Below are 24,176 nucleotides of genomic sequence, written 5' to 3'. Positions count from 1 at the left end.
GATCACTATGAAGTGCCGAGACCAGAACCGGAGTCCAGTCCAAAACCTGACCAGATCCGTGGCGAGGCCTATTTCAAATTTATATTGTGAGTACCTAGCAGAACTGTGCAGAACCAATCTCTTACTTAAAATAATCTAGTCCAAACTATTTTAATCTAACCAGAACTGCCTCCTAGAAGTTGTCACTTGTCATTTTGTAAAGCTGCACCACTGTCACTTGTCAATTCTGAAGCTGCAAGCTGTCACCTGTCATTTTGAGTTTACTTTAAATCCGAAAAACAACCTTTACAAAATCGTTCATATCTCTGGAACCGTTTGGGCTACGAACTTGGTTTAACTTTCCTCTGAAAGCGTAGAATCTAAGCTTTCCAACAAGCCTAGAACCGACTTCCTACTTCTTATACTTTTACCGCAATCACGATTCACGCACTCGCGAATTTTACCACGATTTGCGATTTGGTTAAAAATCCAGCCACGTGTAACCATCCACAGTCATTTCTTTCCTTGCTAAAAATTTGTTGGCCTCTTAATCACCATCTCTGAATCATTGCTAAAGTGAGCCTGAACTCATCCCAAGTATCTCTCACTCACCCAGAACTTCCTAAAGGGAATTAAAACCATTTTCGGCATATTTTTCACTCCCTTGCCACCACAATCAAAGCACTTGGGCCAGTGTTTTAAAACTCATACCTGATTTCTCTAAGTTGCTGGGGGGGGGGGTTGAACTGAATTATATTTGATTGCATTTCTAAGAACTGTGTGCTCTCCTCTTCATCTCCTTACATTGCATGAAGGGGGGGTGAATTGTCAAAGAAAAGTGATTGCTTGTTTTGTTGAAGTCATATCAAGTTATTTCTGTACTGCATTTATTCCACCTTGCATTTCCTTGAACCGTATAAAGCATTCTCTACCCCTTTATTCTTCTGTTCCTATTCACAAGTGTGCTACCTCATCCTCTATACTACTCGTGCGTAACCAAATCAGTTTACTAGTAGAACATTATTCATTGTTGATTACTGCTCATATTCTTAAGTGTGATATTAAATATTAATTTATTATAAGAGTGTGATAGATATACCGTTATATTTCTCAAATAAACCTTTTAAACTTGCAAAACAGAACTACTTCTTGGCTCAGTGGGGTCAGGGGGATTCTAAGAGAGGGGTGTTATATAGGGGTAGTCATCCAGAACTCATGAACTGGACATAAAGATATATCAATAAGGGTTTCCATTCAGTATCCCAGACTAGGCATTGACTTAGCTGTAGTGTTGAATTGAATCTTCTTACAGGGCAGCTCACCTCCCTGTGTTTCCCCTGTTCGTCCATGGATGACCGTTGGAGAAACCTACAGCAAAAACTAAGGTAAGGTGGCATGGGCGGTGAACACAGTCATTACTGTGCTGAATTAAAACCCTGCCACTCCTTCTCTACCTTCAACAGCATCTAATTTTTACACTGCCTAGATTTCCTGTGGCACCCCCTAGACCGATGGATGTACTGGTAGTAATCTGTGGGTTGCACCTATCTATTTCCTGGGTAAGTAATTTTCCTCCCTTAGCTGTATTTGGGAGGGGCGGGGGGAAATGTGATACACTTAGATGGATTGTTGGGGGTAGGAAATGCGTTACACTTAGATGGATTGTTGGGGGGTAGGACATGTGACACACTTAGATGGATTGTTGGGGGTAGGAAATGTGATACACTTAGATGGATTGTTGGGGCTAGGAAATGAATCACACTTAGATGGACTATTGGGGGTAGGAAATGTGTCGCGCTATGATGGATTGTTGAGGTGAGGAAATGCGTTACACTTAGATCATGGGTGCACAACATACGGCCCGCGGGCCAGTTGCGGCCCGCCATGCTCTTTTGTCCGGCCCGCGAGGCACAAAGACTTTCCTAATGGAGGGCGGCCCGCAAGCAGCATCGGCCGCCCTCCATTAGGAAAGTCTTTGTTGTCTTCCGGGCCGGACAAAACACTGGCCCTCATTGGCTCAGCACACACGTACCACGCAGCTCCTACGAGCCACGTAGTGCGTGTGTGCTGCACCAATGGAGTGCCAGCACTACAGCTGGCGTGGCCAGTAAGGCTTGATGCCGGAAGGCATTTCAGCCTTGCTTGCCACGCCAGCCGTAGTACGATTCCACCTACCTCGCCAGCGTTCCAGCTTACCTGCCTTCCAGCACGTCTCCGGTAAGTGGTCTGTGTGTTTGTGTTTGTGTTGTGTATGTTGAGATGGGGGGGATGGTAGGGGGGTTGTCGGATGTGTATGAATGTGTGTTTTTGAGTGTTTGTGTTGTGTATGTTGAGATGGGGGGTGGGGGGGCGTGTCGGATGTGTATGAATGTTTGTTTTTGAGTGTTTGTGTTGTGAATGTTGAATTGGGGGGTGGGGGGGCGTGTCGGATGTGTATGAATGTTTGTTTTTGAGTGTTTGTGTTGTGTATGTTGAGATGGAGGGGGTGGGGGGCGTGTCGGATGTGTATGAATGTTTGTTTTTGAGTGTTTGTGTTGTGTATGTTGAGATGGGGGTAGGGGGCGTGTCGGATGTGTATGAATGTTTGTTTTTGAGTGTTTGTGTTGTGTATGTTGAGATGGGGGCGTGGGGGGCATGTCGGATGTGTATGAATGTTTGTTTTTGAGTGTTTGTGTTGTGTATGTTGAGATGGGGGGTTGGGGGGCGTGTCGGATGTGTATGAATGTTTGTTTTTGAGTGTTTGTGTTGTGTATGTTGAGATGGGGGCGTGGGGGGCGTGTCGGATGTGTATGAATGTGTGTTTTTGAGTGTTTGGGTTGTGTATGTTGAGATGGGGGGTGGGGGGGTGTCGGATGTGCATGAATGTTTGTTTTTGAATGTTCGTGTTGTGTATGTTGAGATGCATGTATGGGTGCATGCTTCAGAGTTTGTGTGCTGAGTTGGGGGGTTTGGGTCTGTATGGGTGCATGTTTGAGAGTGTGTGTGCTGAGTTGGGGGGTGGGGGGTTCCGGTCTGTATGGGTTCATGGTGTATGCTTGAGAGTGTGTGCTGAGTTGGGGGTGGGGGGTTCGGGTCTGTATGGGTGCATGTTTGAGAGTGTGCTTATTTGGGGGGTGGGGATTCGTGTCTGTATGGGTGCATGTGTCATGCCCGCGCCGCTGGCGCACGCATTGGCAACCATCATGGACTACTTGGTACTCATTTATCCTCAATACTCCTTGAACAACTCCTTTTCACGCCTTGGTCTTTTATTTCCATTTGCTCAACTTTGGTTCTTTCTTATTTTATTCAATTAACTACATTTACCATAATGCACCTGGCTGCAGTCCTCAATTCCTGGCTATTCTCATTCATCGATATTGGGACCACAATCCCCAGAAGCCCTAGCGGCCAGTGCTGCTTCCACCTGCTCAGGACCAGAGAGGGAGGAGGCAGATTGTCTTCAGGTGTGCTGCTACAGGTGCTGTCAATTAGCCTGCCTCAGAACAGGGCAGGGCTGTATATAAGCAGCTTCCTGCAGTAGCACAGTGTCTTGCATCTTGAGATCTCCCTGCTCCTGTTTGCCTTGACCCGCTACTTTGTATGCTGTTCCTGTTGCTGCATTATCCTGTTTTGATCCAGTGCCCTTTCCGGGTTCCCTGCCTTGCAGCTGATCTCGCTCCGCTGCCTTCTACCTACAGCCCTTGTCCTCTGGGCTCCCTGCCCTGCAGCCTGCCTCACTCCGGCTGCCTACGGTCCTTGTCCTCTGGGCTCCCTGCCCTGCAGCCTGCCTCACTCCGGCTGCCTACAGTCCTTGTCCTCTGAGCTCCCTGCCCTGCAGCCTGCCTCACTCCGGCTGCCTACAGTCCTTGTCCTCTGGGCTCCCTGCCTACAGCCTGCCTTACTCCGGCTACCTACAGTCCTTGTCCTCTGGGCTCCCTACCTTGCAGCTTGCAAAACTCTTCGCTGCCTACAGCCCTTGTCCTCCGTACTCCTTCCTTGCAGCCTGTCTCCCTCCGCTGCCTACAGCCCTTGTCCTCTGGGCTCCCTGCCTTGCGGCTTGCTACACTCCTCTGCCTTACAGCCTGTATTACACTTAGCTACCTACGGCCCTGCTCCTCTGGGCTCCCTACCTCGCGGCCCTATTCTTTTGGGCTCTCTGTCTGTCGCCTACTACTAATCTCTCTCTGTCCTGTTCTTCTGGACTCCCTGCCTTGCAGCCTACTACAGTCCTCCGCAGTCCACTACAGTTTGCCTGCACCTAGTGCCACTCTTGACTGCAGACCTGCTTCCTACTTTGCAGCCCTTCTGTATTCCTGACTGCTGCTCCCTTGTTCTCTTCCTTGAGTCCTCTGTACTCCACCTTAGGTTATCTACTTCAGTCTAACTGCCTTTCCTTCATTTCCTTCTGCTAGATTGCTCATTGACTTCCTTTTCGCTGGATATATCTGTTCTTGTCTTCTCATGTGTCTTATGTAATCCCTTTGTACAGAGCTTGCCTGTTGGTTTCCGGCAGGCAACCTCTGCCCCTTCCCTTGTCCCGTTTTCAGTGTTACAGACACCCACTGCTGTTGTTCCCAGCCATGAGCATACAGCGTGGGCCTCTGTTATAGCAATCTGTGCAGAAGGCTGGAGTTTCCTAAGGGAACACTCTTTCCCATTTCAGCATACACCCCAAGAGGGAATCCAGTTTGTTTTGTACCTTTGTATCTTTTGCCCCTTTTGGCTCACAGCTGCAGTTTCCTACTCTTCTTTCTTGTTGAACTTCCTGCTGTGTGTGCTTATCTGCTACCTTACTTCAGCACAGCCACCCAAAACATACCTGGGTACCCTGTGCCACTCTTGACAGAGTGCCATTCTTGACAGCATGTTTGAGAGTGTGTGTGCTGAGTGGGGGGGTGGGGGGTTCGGGTCTCTATGGGTGCATGTTTGAGAGTGTGTGTGCTGAGTTGGGGGGTGGGGGGTTCGGGTCTCTATGGGTGCATGTTTGAGAGTGTGTGTGCTGAGTTGGGGGGTGAGGGGTTCGGGTCTTTATGGGTGCATGTTTGAGAGTGTGCTGATTTGGGGGGTGGGGGGTTCGGGTCTGTATGGGTGCATGTTTGAGAGTATGCTGATTTGGGGGGGGTGGGGAGTTCGTGTCTGTATGGGTGCATGTTTGAGAGTGTGTGTGCTGAGTTGGAGGGTGGGGGTTCGGGTCTGTATGGGTGCATGTTTGAGAGTGTGCTGATTTGGGGGGTGGGGTCTGTATGGGTGCATGCTTGAGTGTGTTTGGGGCATAGTGTTTGGTTGGGGGTGAGGGGGCCATGGGGCATATTGTTTGGTTGGGGGTGAGGGACAGGGGGCATAGTGTTTGGTTGGGGGTGAGGGAGCCATGGGGCATAGTGTTTGGTTGGGGGTGAGGGGGCCATGGGGCATAGTGTTTGGTTGGGGGTGAGGGAGCCATGGGGCATAGTGTTTGGTTGGGGGTGAGGGGGCCATGGGGCATAGTGTTTGGTTGGGGGTGAGGGGGCCATGGACCTTAGTGTTTGGTTGGGGGTTGAGGGAGCCATGGGGCATAGTGTTTGGTTGGGGGTGAGGGGGCCATGGGGCATAGTGTTTGCTTGGGGGTGGGAGCCATGGGGCATAGTGTTTGCTTGGGGGTGGGAGCCATGGGCCTTAGTGTTTGGTTGGGGGTTGAGGGAGCCATGGGGCATAGTGTTTGGTTGGGGGTGGTGAGGGGGCCAGGGGGCATAGTGTTTGGTTGGGGGTGGTGAGGGGGCCATGGGGCATAGTGTTTGGTTGGGGGTGGGGGCCATGGGGCATAGTGTTTGGTTGGGGGTGAGGGAGCCATGGGGCATAGTGTTTGGTTGGGGGTGAGGGGGCCATGGGCCTTAGTGTTTGGTTGGGGGTGGGAGCCATGGGGCATAGTGTTTGGTTGGGGGTGAGAGCCATGGGGCATAGTGTTGCACTCCAAGAGTGTACCCAAAACAGGCACAGTTAGGAGATGTACATCCTTTGCTTTTTGAGGAAACCTGACTCAACAAAGGCCATACTCCTCTTGAGCAACCCAAACAGCAAACTATAGCAGTCCAAAATAACAGAATGTCCAATCAAGGGTCAATAAAATATATATAATTTAATTAAACAGACGATATACAATAACTACATTGAAATAAATGATAATAATGGAAAATGTGTAGTACAAAATGTAAGTTTGAAATGCAATAAAAATCGTTACCCCTCAAAAACATATTCTTTTTTCCATGTGTTTATTACAAATTGGAGGTTGAAAAAGCCTCCTGACATGTCCCGCCTACCTCACCGCCCACTTTTACTTTTCGGCCCACTATAGCCCTCATGTAAGGTACTTTCGGCCCTCTGTCAAAATCAGTTGTGCACCCCTGATTTAGATGGTTTGTTGGGGATAGGAAATGGTTCACACTTAGATGGACTGTTGGGGGTAGGAACTTTGTATACACTTGGATTGTTAGGGGTAGGAATTGTGCTTCACTTAGATGGATTTTGGGGTGGGAAATGTGCAGCGTTTTAATGGAAATCTGGTACAGCTAGATGGATTTTGGAGGTTAGAAATGCACATTGCACTTAACTGTATTTGGGGGTTAGGAAATGGGCTACACTTAGATGGAAGCAAGTGGTTTGGCGAGGATGAGAATAATTAAATAGTTTCATTTGATTCAAATGGAGTTTGGCATTGTGTCATACTGGCATATGAGGGTGGGCTTTGTCGCTGCACCTAGACACTTAAGGTGGGAACTTTATCACACTGGAAGGACCAGGTGCTGGGCTATGTATCACTCCTCGATCCACAAAGAGGGTGGGTATTTATTGCACTTAGATCATATGTGAGATTAAGTTCTGCTCCTGGCACCTAGTCGGAATCCAGGGGCGAAACAATGTTGAATGTATAACCCATTTTTTCCTCTCGGACTCTGCATCTTCGGAACTTATCCCGAAGGCACGGCCTCACTTCCACACACATCAGCTTTCCCCTACAACTCAAAAACATTTGCGCAACACCCCTACCATAAGAATGAAGCTACCTTTCATGACAACAAAATATGAGCTTCACACATAACTGTCTATCCTCTCACACACACCCTCCTGCCTAGCTCCTAGTGTACCTCCTTCCACCCATTCACATGCCATTCAGACATGGGTGACTAGCAGGGTCTTGGCAACTCGCTCATAACTTTAATGGCCGAAAAGCACACATGCAAAATAGCGCCTCCCTCTGAGGGCGTTCACCCAACAGCGTGCTGGGACCATAATTATGGTGAAAGGCGCTGTACAGAGGACGAGAAGGAATGAATGAATTAATTTACATCTGCCATTTTTACAGTTCTTTGTCTCAAGTTTTCTTCCTGCCCTTTGGTATCTGTAAACATTTCTGACAGTGGTCTTCGTTTTGGAAACTCACTGCCCAGGTAAAGAGTACCACCGGGTGCACGCTGAGACGTGGTGACGAAGGGGAAGCCACAGGGACTGGAGAAATGACTGACAGCCATTCGGACTCCTCCCACGCCGGTAACTCAGCCGCCTTTCATGCGGCTCAGTCTGTGGCACCCACAGCAAATAAACAGACCTCGCAGGGTTCCATGTCTGTAATTTCGCCATCGGCCTATGGGAGCCTTTTCATTAGCAAGAGGAACTGTACTTACCAGGAGCTGCAAAAGGAAATACCACCCGTGTAGGGGGAGACTGAGGCACAATGTGAAGGCGTTCTGCTCAGGTCAGGCGCCCAGTCATTTTGAGACTCTCGTGACTGGGGAGATACAGAGAAGCATGTGAGAAAAAATACTGCAGGCTTTTGTGTTTTTCATTTTAAGGGCTTGTGCTTCTCACGAGCGATGCCATTGCTTTGCTGGCAGGATATATGGCACGAACCACAGACTTGGCTTGCACATGTCAGGCTGGTATAGGTTAAGTGCAACCACAACTTTGCTGCTGACTGCAGCTGTGTTTCCTGCTGTAGACGTTTAGCACTGTGTCAGAAATTCCGGCAGAACGTCATTATACTTGGCACGAAACAGTCTTTTCGGCACTCATTTCATTCTGTGGAAACTCTAGTGTTAGGGACTAGACGCACTGTCTTCAAACTGTGGAACTGCCCCCAAGGGGGGTCCATAGGACATCCAGGAGGAGGAGGGCGTTAGGTTCTTCCAGAAGGAAATACGGCGAGTGCTTTTAATAGAATATATAACCCGAAATGGCATCTGTCCTAGCAACAATATTTTTTCACAAGCGGTAGGGGTGGGGGCTCGGCATAAAAAAGTTTGAATACCACTGCTAGAGTCTCAGTACAGTGTTATGGCTCCAAAGTATAGTGCAGTAAAGTGGATGTGTGCAGAGCAGTGGGTATTAGGGTACATTTGTTTAGATAGTATGCTAGGGTGACAAGAAAAATGGGACCGTCCATAGACATAGACGTAGGACTACCATAAAACACAAACAGGACTCTCATAAATCGATAGTCCTATTTCTATGTCACTGGTCTGTTGGGGTGTAAAAAGGGGGAGGAAATGGGGGCATAAAAAGCATTCATGAGAAGGAAGAGTCGGTCTGGACCCCGATTTCAGGATTTCTGAATCAGATCCAGGCCGTCTGGTCACCCTAGCATACTATACTATACCAGGATGCTGTAGTGGAGTGGGCTTTTTGGCAAAGTAAATTGCAATAAACAGTAGGGCTCGGGTGCTGACATTAGATTGGAGTAAAATAGACTTGTGTTATGACAACAGAGTGGAGTAAACTGCCTGCGTCCAGAGAGTAGAGTGGAGTGATCGGGCTTATATGCAGCGTAGACATGAGTTGAGAGGGCTTCTATGATTGGAGTAGTGTGGTCATGTGTAAAGTGCAATGTTCAATACAGAAGGCCTATACACAAAGAATATAATCAATTTAAGTTAGGAATTAATTTAAGTTATTTTTATGGCAGGTTGTACTCTTGATCAAAGTGGACAGGAAAACGGACAGTTCTATGGATTTGTAGTCTTTCTCTGACCATGTTGAATAGAGCGAGAGGTGGTAATTGATTTTTTAAATATAAATATTGGTATTGACGCGGAATGGGGTATAGCCCACATATTCAATATCTGTGTGTGACTTCCAGGGAGAGAGTACAATGGAATATGGCAGGGATGTAAATTCAACAAAATGCGAGGTATGGCAGAAGGGACATCATCCTCCGACTGACGTCAAAAAGTAAGTGACATCACACAACCGCTGAACCCAAGCCACACAGGAAGTGCAGTCACACTGCATATGACTGGTATCTACACCAAAGGAAGTGACATCACAGATGGAGAAAAAAAACATTAAATACGTTTAAGCTAATTAAAAACACAAGTTGTTATATTAGAGCAGACAAAAAGGCTATTTCAGTTACCAGTCATATTAACTCGGTTGTGGGTCCATGACACAATGTGGATGCTCCCAGGCCAACATACGTCCGGGCACTGCCTTTATATGCCAGTCCTGAAGCATGTTGACATGCATTGCCATTGCGCGCCAGTTGTAGCCTAACAATACATCACTATGTGCTACACTATTTTCGCCCACTGATAGTAATAAAGCTAAACTAGACCAACTATCTAAACGCTATAAGAAAGAAATCACAATCACAAAGAAAAACCTATTTAATGACAGAATCACAAAGGCCCAATCTAGTACAAAAGAGCTTTTCTCCATCCTCAGTGAAATGGAAAACCCAATACAACCAATTGACACTGTCCCAAAGGACAAGACATGGTGCACCAATATACAGAGTGCCCTGACTAATAAAATGTCCTCCCTCCAACTCAAAATAATAAAAAAAAGACTCCTTGCTCAACGATAACCAACCACCACCACTGCCTCCGGTGTACAACGCTACTCCACCATTTAGTTTCAAGACTATCTCTATCATTGACACCGAAAAGGTCATTCTCTCCTTGAAACCCTCCAACTGCAAGGGTGACAGTTGCCCAGCACAAATAATCAAGGACGCAGCTATAGACCTAGCTCCATTCATCTCAAACCTAATTAATTCTTCCTTCAAATCAAATACGGTACCGACTACCCTGAAAGAATCCTGGGTCCTCCCCCTACTGAAAAAGCAAACCCTTGACCCATCAATACCCAAAACTATAGACCCATTACAACGGTACCCTTCTTACTCAAAATTATTGACAGGGTAGCTTATCTACAAATTCAAGACTACCTTGAAACTAATCACTTGCTAGGATCTCGACCATCAGGATTCCGCCCCCTCCATGGCACTGAAACAGCTTTGCTAGACCTCAAGACTAGAATTGAGGAACTATAGGACAATGGCAAAACCACCTTGCTACTACTGTTGGACTTGTCAGCAGCCTTCGACTTGGTGGACCATGCAGTGTTATGCAGCCACTTAAGACTCGCTGCCAATTTCACAGGAGAAACCATTGCCTGGGTGCAATCCTTTTTAGCCAATCGCACGATGAGAGTTTTCTCTACCTCCTCTTGCACCGATCCCATCCAAATCTCCTGCGGAGTCCCAAGGGATCCTGTGTCTCACCAACGATGTATAACATTTTCACTAAACCACTATTCGACAAGTTGGACAGACTGGGTGTCACATACACGAATTATGCAGATGATACCAAGATCCTCATACCCCTTTCGGGAAACTATGAAGAGGTCCTGGCTATGGTGAACAAAATATACACCCTCATTCAGGCATGGATGGCAACCCATGGCCTCTGCCTGAATGACGATAAGACTGAGATACTACTCCTCGGCTCCAATTCTAATCTAAAAAAACTAACTCCAAATTACAAATCCTTTAACATTGACAATAACATCATTAAGGTCCTGCCGGAGGTTAAAACGTTAGGATTCTACCTGGACTCCTCTCTCAACCTAAAAAAGCAAGTTAACTCTCTCTCCTCTACTACTGCCTACACTTGCAAATTAATCCGAGCCGCTAGACCATTCCTGTCTAAAGACAGCTGCATTACCCTGACAAATGCGCTCATCATGTCCCGACTTGATTATTGCAATGCCCTATACTCAGGAGCCAACAAGTATGTCACTGACAAACTTCAAAGATTGCAGAACAACGCTCTTAGAGCAGCGTTGAACATACCTCATAGAGAGCATATCTCTAAATTTAGGAAAGAGGCCCACTGGCTAAAAATAAAAAACAGAATCTTCTTTAAAACTATATCCCTCACCTCCAAATATCTCAACGCACTAGCACCTCCCTACCTTTTGGAAAAAATCACGAGGAAAACTGCCACCAGACCACTGAGATCTGCCAATACCTTTCTGCTTGACACTCCCAGATTTAAACGCGCTACGGCGGGAGGAACTAGCTTCCCAGTCAAAGCTGCACAAGCATTGAACTCACTCCCTACTGACCTTAGATGCCCTCTGTCGTACACCAGTTTCAGAATTAACGCCCTCAAATGGCTTCGCTCGAATGACCTATAACATCTCTCTTTCCTGACTTGCACAACCCAAACTCTTATGACACACTTTCCTGCTCTCCCAAGTGCAACCATAGGCCACCCATCTGGTGTTTCACTTCATTTTCTGTAGTATACGCTATCTTTAAGAATAGCTGTCACCAATCTTGCACTGCATTTGTCTCCCATACTGCAATGTAATCTACGTAATGTATGTGATCTATGTAATGTATGCACGTACCAACTATGTAACACTGTAACTAAGCTTCAAGTATTCTTGTACCACTGCGCCTGGCTGCCCTTGGGCTTGGTGCGCATTATCAAATAAATAAACAAACAAACAAACAAACATGCAGCCACTACACTTCTAGGGTGGCCATAATATGACCAGGTGTAGCCTTCTAACTGAGGATAGTGCTATCCTATGCATGTTGTAGCCCTACATATTAGATGTAGCCAAAATGTGTTGGGTGCAGTCTGACGTACATGGGTGCTTCAATCACATTCTAGCGCAACTTCAAAATCTACACAAGCGCCTTGCTATGCCCGTTAATGGCTTGTGTGTAAGCTATAGTCGGCACATGTAATGAGCAGCCTGACATGTCCAGTTGTTACCATCATATGTGAAGTGCAGAGTCAGTTCTTCCAGTGGCCTCATGTGCACGGCATTGTCATTGCAGTAGCAGCTGCTGCATGAAGGGCATTAGTGGGTCTGGGGGGGTGGGGTCAGACTTCCAGACCTGCCCATTATTTCCCATTGGTTACACATTCTCTTTCTTGCTCAGCAGCACTGTGCAGAACAGAGAATTCAATTCAATGGAGGCTGCAGGTTCAGAGGCCCTGCAAGTGGACATGGGAGGAGGGGCGGCGGGGCAGAGATTGCCATAGAGCATGGAGGAACTCTTTCCTTGCAGCCGTTAGGTGCCACTGGGAACCACTGCTACGTGGGGGGCCATCTGTTACAATAGCTTTCTATGGGCCATGGGAAGGCACAACTAGTCAGAGAGGGAAGTTGTCAAACATTGAGAACTTGCTCTGTGCTTTCTGTGTGAGGATCTGGAGTTGGCATAGCAACCGGTAGGGAAAGGTAAGTGTATGTGTGCATGAGTGTTTTGTGAATGTGAAGGCCTGTGTTTGAATGTGTGCATGCCTGTATGTGACTGTGTGTATGTATCATTTGTGGGGTGTGGGACAGGGGTGCCTACCTGCAGTGCCCATTTTAAACTTCTGAACCCGCTAAGTCCCTGGAGTAATGATAACCTCACAATCATTTTAAAAAGTATTCATTATGGAGCGAGTAATTTTAATTTACACCATAATAATGCAAATGCAGTGTTTGCATTTGCAAGTAATCTAATCTGCACTTTACATGAGTGAAGGCCAATGAATAAAACACCCCTGCCTTCACCATTGCAGAGTTCTGCAAATGCATCAGTGATGTCACTGCATTTAGCATCCTTCAGGGACACGGGAAAATGTGGTACATGAAGGATACTGAAAGAATCTTCACCCCTCCCTCTGACTTTCAGTCTAAGGATGGGGCGACTACAGAATGCTGGCTCTGCCCTCTGCCTGACGAAGAATAGGCAGGAGGAGGGGTGACAGGCGTCTCCTGACCCCTGACCCTCTTCTTCAAACGTGATGACATGATTTCTGCATGCATGTGTTTGTGTTAGTGTATGTGTAATTGTAATTGTAATTGTTTATTTGTAAAGCGCTTATACACACGTAAAGTTCTTCAAGGTGGGAAGGGAACAAGAGAATACAGAGTCATTCTTAGGCCTAAAAGTTTCCAAATGATCTAACATTACTACTACTGCAAGTGCATGACATGAAGGAAGGCGAGAAAGGGGGGAGGAGAGGGAGAAGAACATACAATCCATAAACTACCGTACTAGGCCAGCAACATTTCAAAATGTGCAAGTGCATGGCAAAGAGTGAGGTGATGGGGGAATGTGATTCTGGAAATGCATTGGAGGGACAGGGCCTCCCTGTCCTTGTCCTGTAGTCCCTCTATCATGTGTGTTCTGTGTTATTTCCCGCACAGGAGTCCATGGGGGACTCCTGGCAGTGCAGCTCTTCCTCTTTTTGGTTGTGGTGAATAGACCTTTGGGATACCATTATGGCACCCATGGGTGGGGGTACAACCCTGTACCCCTAGTGTATGTTTTTGGGCAACTGTGTTTGGCCATAGAGTGGGGTATGGGCTGGTGGCAGCCCCATGCTGAATTTGACAGGTGCTCTGCATTTCCTCCATTTTGGGAACCCAGGCCCTGCCATTGAAATCAATTGATTCCTGATAGGAGACAAGATGGCCCCTGTGGCCTCTAGCTTTCTATTGCCTGTTACTTTGTTTTCTCAAAGTCCTGGGAAGCCCTGACCCTGTCCCTTCCCTTGACTGGCTTTTGGGTGGAAGTTCCATGTATGGTATTGTGGGGAAGTCCATGCCAGACTGGCTGGAGCCTTCTCAATTACTGTATGTTGTGGGTACACCCTTGGGGTGGGACCTGGGTGAATGGAGTGTGTGACCAATATACATTTCATGTTATGAGTCTCTGGTTTCTGGTGTGTGACACAATGAATGAGACAGCCCTGCCCGAAACTGGTATGAATGCAGTGTGGAGTGCTGAATGGCTGGGTACTTGTCCCAAACCACATTCCTTGTTGTGAGTGTCTGGATGGCCTGAATGCACTGTGAGCCTGATTGGTTTTCTGCCTGCTGAATGCCCTTCTGAATGATTGGCTGCCTGGGCCTGGCACAGCAGTGTGAATGAGAGACAGAACAGTATATTTGGGGACCTCTCACTTACTGGAATTGTTCAGGAGCTGAAGTCAAACTTGATGCTTAACCTTGAAGCCCAGCTGGAAGAAGGCTTTGCTGATGCTTTCCTTCGATGCAATCCGAAAGCCACCATGTCTCCAAGAACTGATCCAACAGAGGACCTGGCTAGGAAACCTCTTCCTGAGCTACGAGGGAACATCATGCAGCAGCTAAACTTCACCAAGGCTCCCTGGAAGTCAGTCCTCGAAAGGCTGCCGATGGGAGACGGAGACCGCCGAGGAATCTGAAGTGAAGCGCCAGAACGTTGAGGCTGTCGATGACCATCACCGGCGACCGAGGTTTGGAGGACCGCTGTAACCTCGTCTACCAGAGCCGCAACCCTCCATTGCTTAAGACACTTTGAAATCCAGGACTCTCTTGCTCATCACCATCAACCACTTTGTCCCGCCAGAGAAAGTCCAGGTCGCTGACGAATCGAGGAGAATCCGTTGGTGGATTTCCTGCCACCCGTAGTTCTCAAAGATTCTGATGAAGATCCAAAAGCCAGCCGTGGTCGAGTCCCAATAGCCGATGCCAAACGCTGACAACCCAATGCCCTTGCTAGTCCTATGTTCTTCATTAACTCTTTGCGGCAACGATCTATCATCGTCGAAGTGCACCTCACGCTTTATCCTCGCAGGACGTCCACGACCAATCGTCGACGAGCACCGCAAGGACCGAAGCTGCCGCCTCGACAACATCGTTCACCACTTTCTTCAAGGGATCTTGATGATCCGTGGCTCCTGCCTTAAAGGGAGTTCACTCAAGAAGGATCCGTTGATGACCTGTTGATGAACTCTGCTAAACCAGGTACATTGGGGTAGTAGAACATTTTTAGAAGAGAACAAGACTCTGCTAAATAATATATGGACTGGGCTTGTCTTATTTACAGGTTGCCCAGGTGGGGGGATCCTCAGACAGAACTGTCTTGCGGTAGGGACCCAGTATTCTGCCAATTGTTTAACCCAACTTGCTTTCCTCCCATATCTAGTGTTGGTTCGCTTTGCTATTAGAGTTGTATGTCATTTACAACTGTCAGCAGTTGGTGCATTTTAAAGGAGTCAAGAGTCAACTGTGGTACCACATAGATATTTTACATATTTATCATTTTGGTATTGCCTGAGCACAAAGTGTGTAATTGTGTGTGTATAGATTCAGAACCTTATTTATATAAAGAACTGTGTTATCACTAACATAGTGTGTGGACATTCCTTTCTGGGGGCTCGGGGACTACGCTGTACTTAAGAACCAGCCTGCATCACATCCTGAGAGCTAAGCCTTGATTGCTCGTCCATTGCTACCAACAATAAAAAATCTTGGCTGGAGTGCTCTGTGTTTCTTCTCTGCCGTATAGAGGGCAGGAGTACAAATAACCCCCGCCAGTCTTTACAGGGAGAAGGAGAAAAACACAAAGAAACAAAAAGCTACCGTACTAGGTCTGGCGAACTAGGCCTAGTACATTTAAGGTAATGTAAGGGCGCAGACAGGAAGTGTAAGGGAGGGGGAGGAGGAACAAGTGTGCCCAGTCCAGCAAGGCCCTGGATTACGTGCAGAGAGGTTAGCCTTCTCATTGAACGAATTCCAGAAGTGCAGTAGTGGTGAGCAGAGTGCAGAGGCCCAGAGGCAAGTACAATGACTGGCGGGGGAGCCTCGGACCTGTGTGGCTCTGGTGGTGCACCAGGCGACAAGTCAGCAGAAATGGAGCGGAGTTAGGGAAGAGAAGGAGGAGGGAAGGAGAGAATAGAAAGGAGGTTAGCAAGGGCAAGAGAAAGCGAAAGAGAAGAGGGAGGTCTTGAGGAGTTTCTGAAACAAAGGAGATCAGGCTCAAGATGGAGAGAGACAGGGAGGTTGTTCCAGAGGGAAGCACCTGCAAAGGATGAAGAGAGAGAGTTTATTTGAAAGCGACGCGTATATGTGAGTGACAGAGTCTATCTGTGAGAGTAAGTAGTCTATCTGTATGAGTAAGTGTGTGAGCGAGAAGGCACTGTGAATGTTCAGGGTGCATGTGTGGATGATTGAGAAAAGCTGCAGCATGGGCTTTTGACTTCTGATGTGAAAGTGTGTGAATGTGTGCGTGCATGAAAGGCTGGGGGCATGAACGGGGCATTGATGTGTGCATCCTAACACCTTTGTAAAATGCCATGAGATGTTTTCTTACTGTTGCGCAAAAGCCAACAAATTGGTGTCACATGAGGACTGATGGACATACCCCATCTCCAATAGTCAATGAAATGGGTAAACCAGCGATCACACTCCTACCCCACCGAAGAGCCCACTCAAACATAACAGAGTCTGCATCGACAATTAATCAATCTATTATTTATTACAAAAATGCAGTCAAAAATATTAAACCGTGACACATCATTTGTTTAATTTCAGTATGATCAAAAGTGCATCTGTGCTAATGGTTTAACAATTTAACTCATACTTTAATTTCAACATCCAACTTATCAACATCCAACATCACTATGACTCATTCAGCTTCTATCACACTCCTAATTTCTCATATAAAATGCTAGTGCTATGCTACAGTGCTTATATGATTGAGTTTCCCAAGTGTCAGTGAGTTATGGAGTCCCACTGTCCCTTGTTTCAATAATGTTTTCTTACTGTAGCATTGCATTTTATTCTGGCATTAGAGGCACAGCCAATGTGATGAATGTTCTTGCATATGGTGGAGGGGCATTTGTACAGCAAGCACGCCACAGTAAGAAAACATGCCTCTGCCCTCATGTTCTCTTTACAAAGACGTTAAGGGCAAAGCCAACGTGTTGCGTATTCTTACATAACAAGGATGGTGGGGCATTTGTGCAGTGACAAAATCCTGCATGAAGGCAACATTTCTGTGCAACAAATATGTGTTTTGCTCTTGTGGCATGGGATTTTATATTAGAGTTAAAGGCAAAGTCAATATAAGTGTTCTTACATAAGGTGGGAGGGCATATGTGCATCAAGCATGCCAAGGTAAGAAAACGTGCCTTTGCATCTTGGACATGTGTTTTTGAATGTGGCATGGCATTTTACAAAGGCGTTAAGGGCAAAGTCAACATGATGAGTGTTCTCACATATGGGGACGGTTTGGAGGGCATTTGTGCAGCAAGCATGCCAGAACATGCCTTTGCAGCAAGCCACCAGGGCAATGCTGGGTGAGAGAAAAGAAAAAGCCACAGTTGACCACCCATCCGCAACCTTGGAGGTGCCCGTAGCCAATGAAAATGATCGGAAGGCTGGCTGGATTCACAAAGGAACGCCCGCGTTCCGAGCACCTTCATTAGTTTTGGGTGCTTGCCTTCCCGGCTCCTTGCTTCCCCTTCCATTAGCACCCATGTAGATCCCTACACGGTTGATAATGTTTATTGTTTATTTTGTAAAATGAACCTAAAACGTAAATGTATCTCGACGCCCGTCTCCACACGGTGCCTTCAGCCAGGCAGTCCCCTCTTCAATGTTGATGTCATCAATCATCAACACTAAAAATTGACTTCTTGGCTGAAGGCACTGTGCAGCGTTAGGCAGCGAGATAAAGGTACGTTTTTCTTCTTTTTATGAAAAAAAACCCAAAAAACATTAGGACCCGTTTAGGCGGGTGCTAATGGCGATATGCACCTCGGTGGCTGAACCCACCCTGTAGTTAATGGCCCGCCACCCTCGTTAAGGACCCTCGCTGCGCTCGGCTCCTTAACTTGGACGGCAGCCGTTACCTACAGGCGGACCCGCCCCCTCGGGACATATCACCTCAGTAGTGATACAACTAACGGGCACTTGGAAGCCCTTTTCTGAGCAGAATGACAGACTGTGCAAACGTTTCTATGGATCCTGCTTCTACAGCCGTTGTCTGCTCTTGCATTGACAGAGATGATTGTAAATTGCAAGCTACTGTGCAAGAGTTCTCTCTGACGTTTCGAACGGACAAAAACACAGCTGATTGTATCATGAATGTGATTATTTTCAATGATATCCATCTTTTTTTAATAAGGACCTCAATCATGCAGCAAAGCCAAAGATCGTGGCGGTCATGCTGCTGAATACATCTGGGAACATCTGGGATGTACTTGCCTGATTACCAGGGTCGGACTGTGGCATACAATTGTCTCGGGCACAAACAAAAAAGTGTCCCAAAGTTACAAATGGGAATTCATTCCTTTGGTGTCGCTGTTTGAATTGTACCCCAGAAGGGAGGTTTTTGATAAAATGTGATGCAAATTCTACATTGTAAAGAATATTTATTCAGCAACAGTGGTCAAAACTATTAGCCGTAGAGTGAAGTAACTCATCAAACTGGCCCACATTGTCCAAAAAAAGTGCCCCACTTTGACCCAAAAAACGGACCCACACAAGCTTTTTGCGTTTTTGGTTTGGCCATCGGCCCATTCCCCTATAGGCCAGTCCGTGCCTTCTGATTACCCTTATGTAGCATCGCTACATTGCTTCTCAGGAGGCTAGCTCAGGGGCAACGTGCTCTCCTTGGAGGCAAAACGATATAGAGCAACGCAGGTTCAATCCCCGGGTCTGCGCTTAGAAACCTCTTGGTATTAAGCGCGTTATAAATAACCTATCAAATTATATCACAATAGATAGCTATAAGCATTAGACAGACACAATTTAGCAACCAGTGGTGGTGCATGCCATCTGAGATTGTGTGCTGTTGCAAGGGATGGTTTTTACGTACCTTACATTACAAGTTATGTCTCAGACTGGGACTATGTGAACATCTTTTACTGCAAGGAAAAGGATTTGTTAATTTGGGGCTAAAAGCAGCTCCGAGGGTCTGGAACCCCCCAGATAAGAAGCACCCACCTCTGGGGAATGAGGAGCTAGTATCTACGTTCTTTTGCCCGCGGCATAAGACCCATGATGGATGGTTTACATGATTTCTACATGTGCCTTAATGCTCATTTAGGCACATTCCAAAACGCCCAAAGTTACTTTCACATAGGCATGTTTGCATGTCACTACTTAGGGAACCGAAAAGTTGCTTGTGGTGGTGGTTGGTGTCAAGGTCAGCAGGCTCTTCCAGGCTACAGGTGGGAGCTATATCTGCAACAGCTGCCGGTATTTCCCGAGCCCTGCATCCTGTGTTTGTAAAGTAGGTGCTGTGTGAAGCCCAACATGGTTAGTGTCTGAAAAGATGAGCACGCAGCAGTTCATCTGATCAAGCACGAGATCATGAGCATATAACAGAACTAAACCTAAATACTTATCGCTCCTGCGCACACTGAGCAGTTAACTCTTACTCTGCAATGTTTTGCATAATGCGACTGCATAAGTAATTCCATTCATGAGAAAGTGAGAGCGATTCATTTACTTCGGCGTTCATGGGTTTGCTTTTCAGCAAAGCATCTTGCAGTAATCTTGCACAGACATTTTATAAGGTTTGAGACAGTGCCAGATTAAACCCTGTGGAGGCCCCTAGGCAGTGGAATTGTCACCCCCCCCCTCGCAAATTAGCTCCTAATACATTTTTAATTTTCTGCACCGCTTTATTTTGATCCGTTGTTGCGAGTCCCTAAAAGGAGTGGGGCCCATAGACCGGTGCCTACTTGGCTTATTGGATAATCCGGCACTGCATGTGATAGTGAGCTGCAGGTCTAAGAGCAGTTGGTACGTAGAAGAAGCGCGCCTGGCTTTATCCGCAAGATGGCAGGAAGAGTATCCATGCAGCTCAATATGCTTACATGAGCAGAAATGTGACACATGGTCCCCATTATTATACATATGAAATCAAAGAAGGTGATATAGGACCCAGTCTATAGGTGTTCCAATACATTATGACTTTACCTTGACAAGAGTGAAGCATACATGAGACTGTTCACAGTGACTATACATGAGAACAAAACATAGACTGTGGCAACTGTCTGAAATTGGTTGAGGACATATACTGGTAGTTTTGAAATTGTACGATATGTTGTCCTGATTAAGGTGTTTTCAAATACTCTGAAACACCTTAGGAGTCGAGCCCTCCAACTATAACTACCCGTCAACCTTCTTGTCCACAATAATCAGTCAAAATATTGAGAAGCATAATTCCTGAATAAACAGTGTTAATAATGTAATTGCTTTGTTTGAACAAATTACATAGAAGGATCCTAGATTCAGATTCTTAATGATAGACATATCCGCAAACTTGAATATTTGCATGATTTGTTTATTCTTATTATGTATGTTTTTGTCTTTTCTGATTCCCCTTGATTCCCCCCAGATGTTGCATTGTATTTCCCCTGGAGCCACTGCAAACTCCCAAGGCAATCGGCCCAAATGGACAGAAAAGGACATCAACATTAGGTCTAGTTCAACCTGCAACAATGTTACTGGTGGACCCAGATGAGAATATTCGGAATAAATGGGACGGTATTTTTCTCTCCACCTCAATGGGCCTGATAAAACGTGTTATAGCAGAGAAATGGGGGGCCCCGGAAAGCCCATCAGTGGCCCAGTGGTCAAACGAAATGGGCATATGTGCAGCAAAAGAGCATAGAATCTATTCAGCACGGGGGTGCCCGGCAAAAGCCATCAAGATCTGGGGAAAGTGGGAAGACCATGTGATGTAGACCCCGCCGGTTAAAAAGGAAAAGAGATGGACACGACCACTATACGGGACATGGTGAGAAATGCAGACCCCGAAAGCAAAGTGCAGAGCGGCAAGACAGGAATGAAGTGATGAACCAACCCAGGTGTTGAGGGGAGGGAGGGTATGGGGTATCTGTTGCTGTATTGTATGCATGTTTAAAAAACAATAAAATGTGTTATAAAAAAAAACATTAGGTCTAGTTTTAGCTCAAGTAATGAGCAAAGTCTGTCTGAATGGTTGCCTAACTCCAACTGGGATTTTACATTGATGATGGGCTCCTTGAGACATGAGTTGAATTACATGAAATGGTCGAATGGAGGTAGGGCCTGTGATTGGTCCACTTTTGATGTGCTTATACAAAATAGGAAAAGGGAGTGGCGGTGGGCATGTGCACAGGTCAAGAAGAACTCCAATCTGTCCTCTACTGAGAAGGACAGACAAACATTGGCAACCATTATAAAAACTGTCTAAAGCTTCACAAGACTTATCTGCGCTGTGGCAACTGGAGGAATATTTTTTACCTATTACAAACCAATGGCAATAAGACATTTTGGGCTATGATTAGAACTTATACAGCTGATTTCACCATTTTGAAGGGTAATGTCATCTCGAACATTGTTGAGCAGCTGCAATAAGAAAACTGTACTTCAAAGCCAGCTATTGTAGCATTATTCCACTCTCTCGACCTAATCTGGAAGGATTATTGTACTTAGACGTTGACGATATTCTCTGTATTGTCAGGGTCTCACAGAATTCCAGGGCCTTTGGACCGGATGGTATCGCCAACGGCATTGTCAAAACCAATCCGACATTCTGGGCCAATACCTCTTTCGTCTCTACCTACATATTATCGAAACTGGAGATATCCCTGATAGCTGGAGACAATCAGTTTTGGTCATGGTATATAAGAAGGGCGATAAGAGCAACTCACTTAACTATAGACTCTTGGCCATGCTAGAAGATTGCAGCCAAAAAATGTTCACCACTCTCCTCGTGACAAAGTTGAATGTTTGGGCTGAACAGCGTGGACTGTTAAATAGGTATCAAAATGGCTTTCGGAATGATCAAGCGGCCACCACAATGCCTGGCTGCTGAAGTGGAATTGGGAAAGGGGGAAAATAAATGGTATGCCTGCTTCATAGACTTCTCTAAGGCCTTTGATACTGTGCCACATGACCAGCTTTGAGCAAAATTGATCAACTGGGGCATTGATATGATATGATATGATATGATATGGCATTTGTAACGCGCCTATACACAAGTGACATTGACCCCAGGCTGTTATATCTGATTAGAGAACTCTACACAAACAACCCTGTGGTGGTGCGTGTGAATCAAGCAGGCTTACTCTCCAGGCCCATATCCTCCAACCACGGTTTGGAGCAGGGATGTCTTCTCCGTCCTCTGTTCTACAACTTGTATACTTCCGACATGGGCTACTGCTATTTACGAGGTGAGGAAATGTCCCCGCAAGCTGAGTGGTGCTCCAGTACCATGGCTCGGCTACACTGATGACACAGTTTTACTGGCTGGACCGCACTCCCATTGGTCTGCAATGTTCTATTACGGCGCTGTCTATGTTTGCCCAACAGAATAACCTCATTATTAACATTGATAAAACCAAAGTTTTAATCTTTAGCACGAAAGTGAGGGGAAAAAATATCCTTTACCCGGAAAGTGAGAGAAGTGTTATTGGAAGTAGTTACAAGCTATTTGTACCTCGGCTTTCCCATGAAATATTGTCCGAATTACATGTATTATGGACAATATACTATGCTCAAGGCTTTCAAAAAATGGTGGACCCTCAGAAAATGTATTGGAAGAAAAGGCGGATACAACATCGAGTGCAATATCGATATCATGCCATCGATATACAGAACCAGTGTGGTACCAGGGATATTATATGACACAGTTGCTATTATGGAGTCCAAAATGAAATGGTTGGAGATCCTGGAGGAAAACATTTTCCGCTCTATTCTGGTGGTCCCCATCTCAGTCCCTATTGAAGCCCTGCGACTGGAACATGACCTTAGTTCGCTAAGAGCGCAATGGTATTTGTTGTGCTGTAAATTCTTGCTCTCTCTTTTATCTGCCAATATTAATACACATTCACTGAAGGGTCTTCTTGCAGGCCACCACAACCAAAATACTACCAACCCTTACCTGCAGGATATGGAAGCCTCCACTCTCCATTTCATGAGTGAAATTAATATAGATATTATAGATTTGATTGACTCTCCTGCCGGTATTGTAAAATGAAAAAGACATACTGAAGTCTGGGCTGCCAACCTCAACCGATGCCGACTCCATACAAAGACCAGCCTCTCTGAATTTGCCAGACAGGGATTTAAATGTAATACACAATATACATACCTAGTTAAGCCTCGCCTCTACCAACTTAGGACATTTAGTACGTATATGCATTTTAATATTCTTCCCACCAGAGATGCTTTTGGTCGCCGTACTGCGATTCTGCATGAGGACAGGTTATGCCATTTCTACGCTGGTGAAGTTGAACCATAAGACATTTATTTACCAGCTGTCCCAAGCTATTGAATCTATATATTAAGGGCTACTCGACCTTGATCTCTAGCATGGAATCTTTGTGCACTGAACAGTTTTGGAGTTGTATATACAATGCACAGTCGGTTACATTCACTGGAGCTGCATTTCACATATGGAGGGAAATTCTAGACAGAGCCTCTTGACCTGCTATCATAGTAATCTTGCTTTTTTTCTAATAGAATATTTTGATACTGTTTTTAACTTAAGAGGAAACATATTAAATGGTAGCTTGTTTTCCTTTCTTCTCTTTTATAGCTGTAAGGCAACATCTGGAAAGGTTTTTAACATGTCAGATATGTATGAATTTTCTTTTAACATGTATGTTGTTCTTTCTTTGATCGTTTATGTATGTGCTTAAGGTTTATAATTTTTGTTTAACTAAATGCACAATAAAAAGATATCTTTTTTGTCTTGTTGATCTTTCTTTGTTTTCAGTTACCATCTGATTTGTATCACCCATACTGTTTTCTTTTTTAATATATTCTGATAAGGGTACTTATCTGTGAATTGCTTTTATGAATTTGTGTTTTATTGCGCTCATTGTTTAGTTTCTCTTTCAGTCATTTCGTTTTTCCTTTCTGTGATTAAGCTCTTAAATTAAGCTTCAATGTGATGATAAATGAATCTAATGTTCAAAATGAAATTCATGTAATATCCCAATAGGGGCAACCCTTTCTGTGAAGGGTTGGCTCTGAGTGTGTTCCATACATGCTCACATATGATTAATGTTTTTTAATGATTAATGTTATTATGCACGAGACAATTGTATGCCACAGTCCGACCCTGGTAATTATGCAGTAATGTGGAATAAAGTCTGTGACGTGCCTTATCACTGCCA

At 45.7% G+C, this 24,176-nt stretch overlaps 1 long non-coding RNA gene across 1 annotated transcript in view; it reads left to right on the top strand.

Annotated features, from left to right (window-relative positions):
• LOC138521003 (uncharacterized) overlaps positions 1 to 23,652 on the top strand; it is a 41,917-nt gene extending 18,265 nt beyond the window's left edge. The window contains exon 3 of the long non-coding RNA XR_011282910.1: positions 20,405 to 23,652. This is a non-coding gene — a long non-coding RNA (uncharacterized lncRNA). The remainder of the gene's footprint in view (positions 1 to 20,404) is intronic.
• The last annotated feature ends 524 nt before the right edge of the window (positions 23,653 to 24,176 follow it).

This window comes from Ambystoma mexicanum, chromosome 1q (assembly GCF_040938575.1).
Source record: "Ambystoma mexicanum isolate Mex_15411 chromosome 1q, UKY_AmexF1_1, whole genome shotgun sequence".
Lineage (NCBI taxonomy): Eukaryota > Metazoa > Chordata > Amphibia > Caudata > Ambystomatidae > Ambystoma > Ambystoma mexicanum.
The sequence above is the reverse complement of the archived record's forward strand: the minus strand, read 5'-3'. Positions and strand labels throughout refer to the sequence as shown.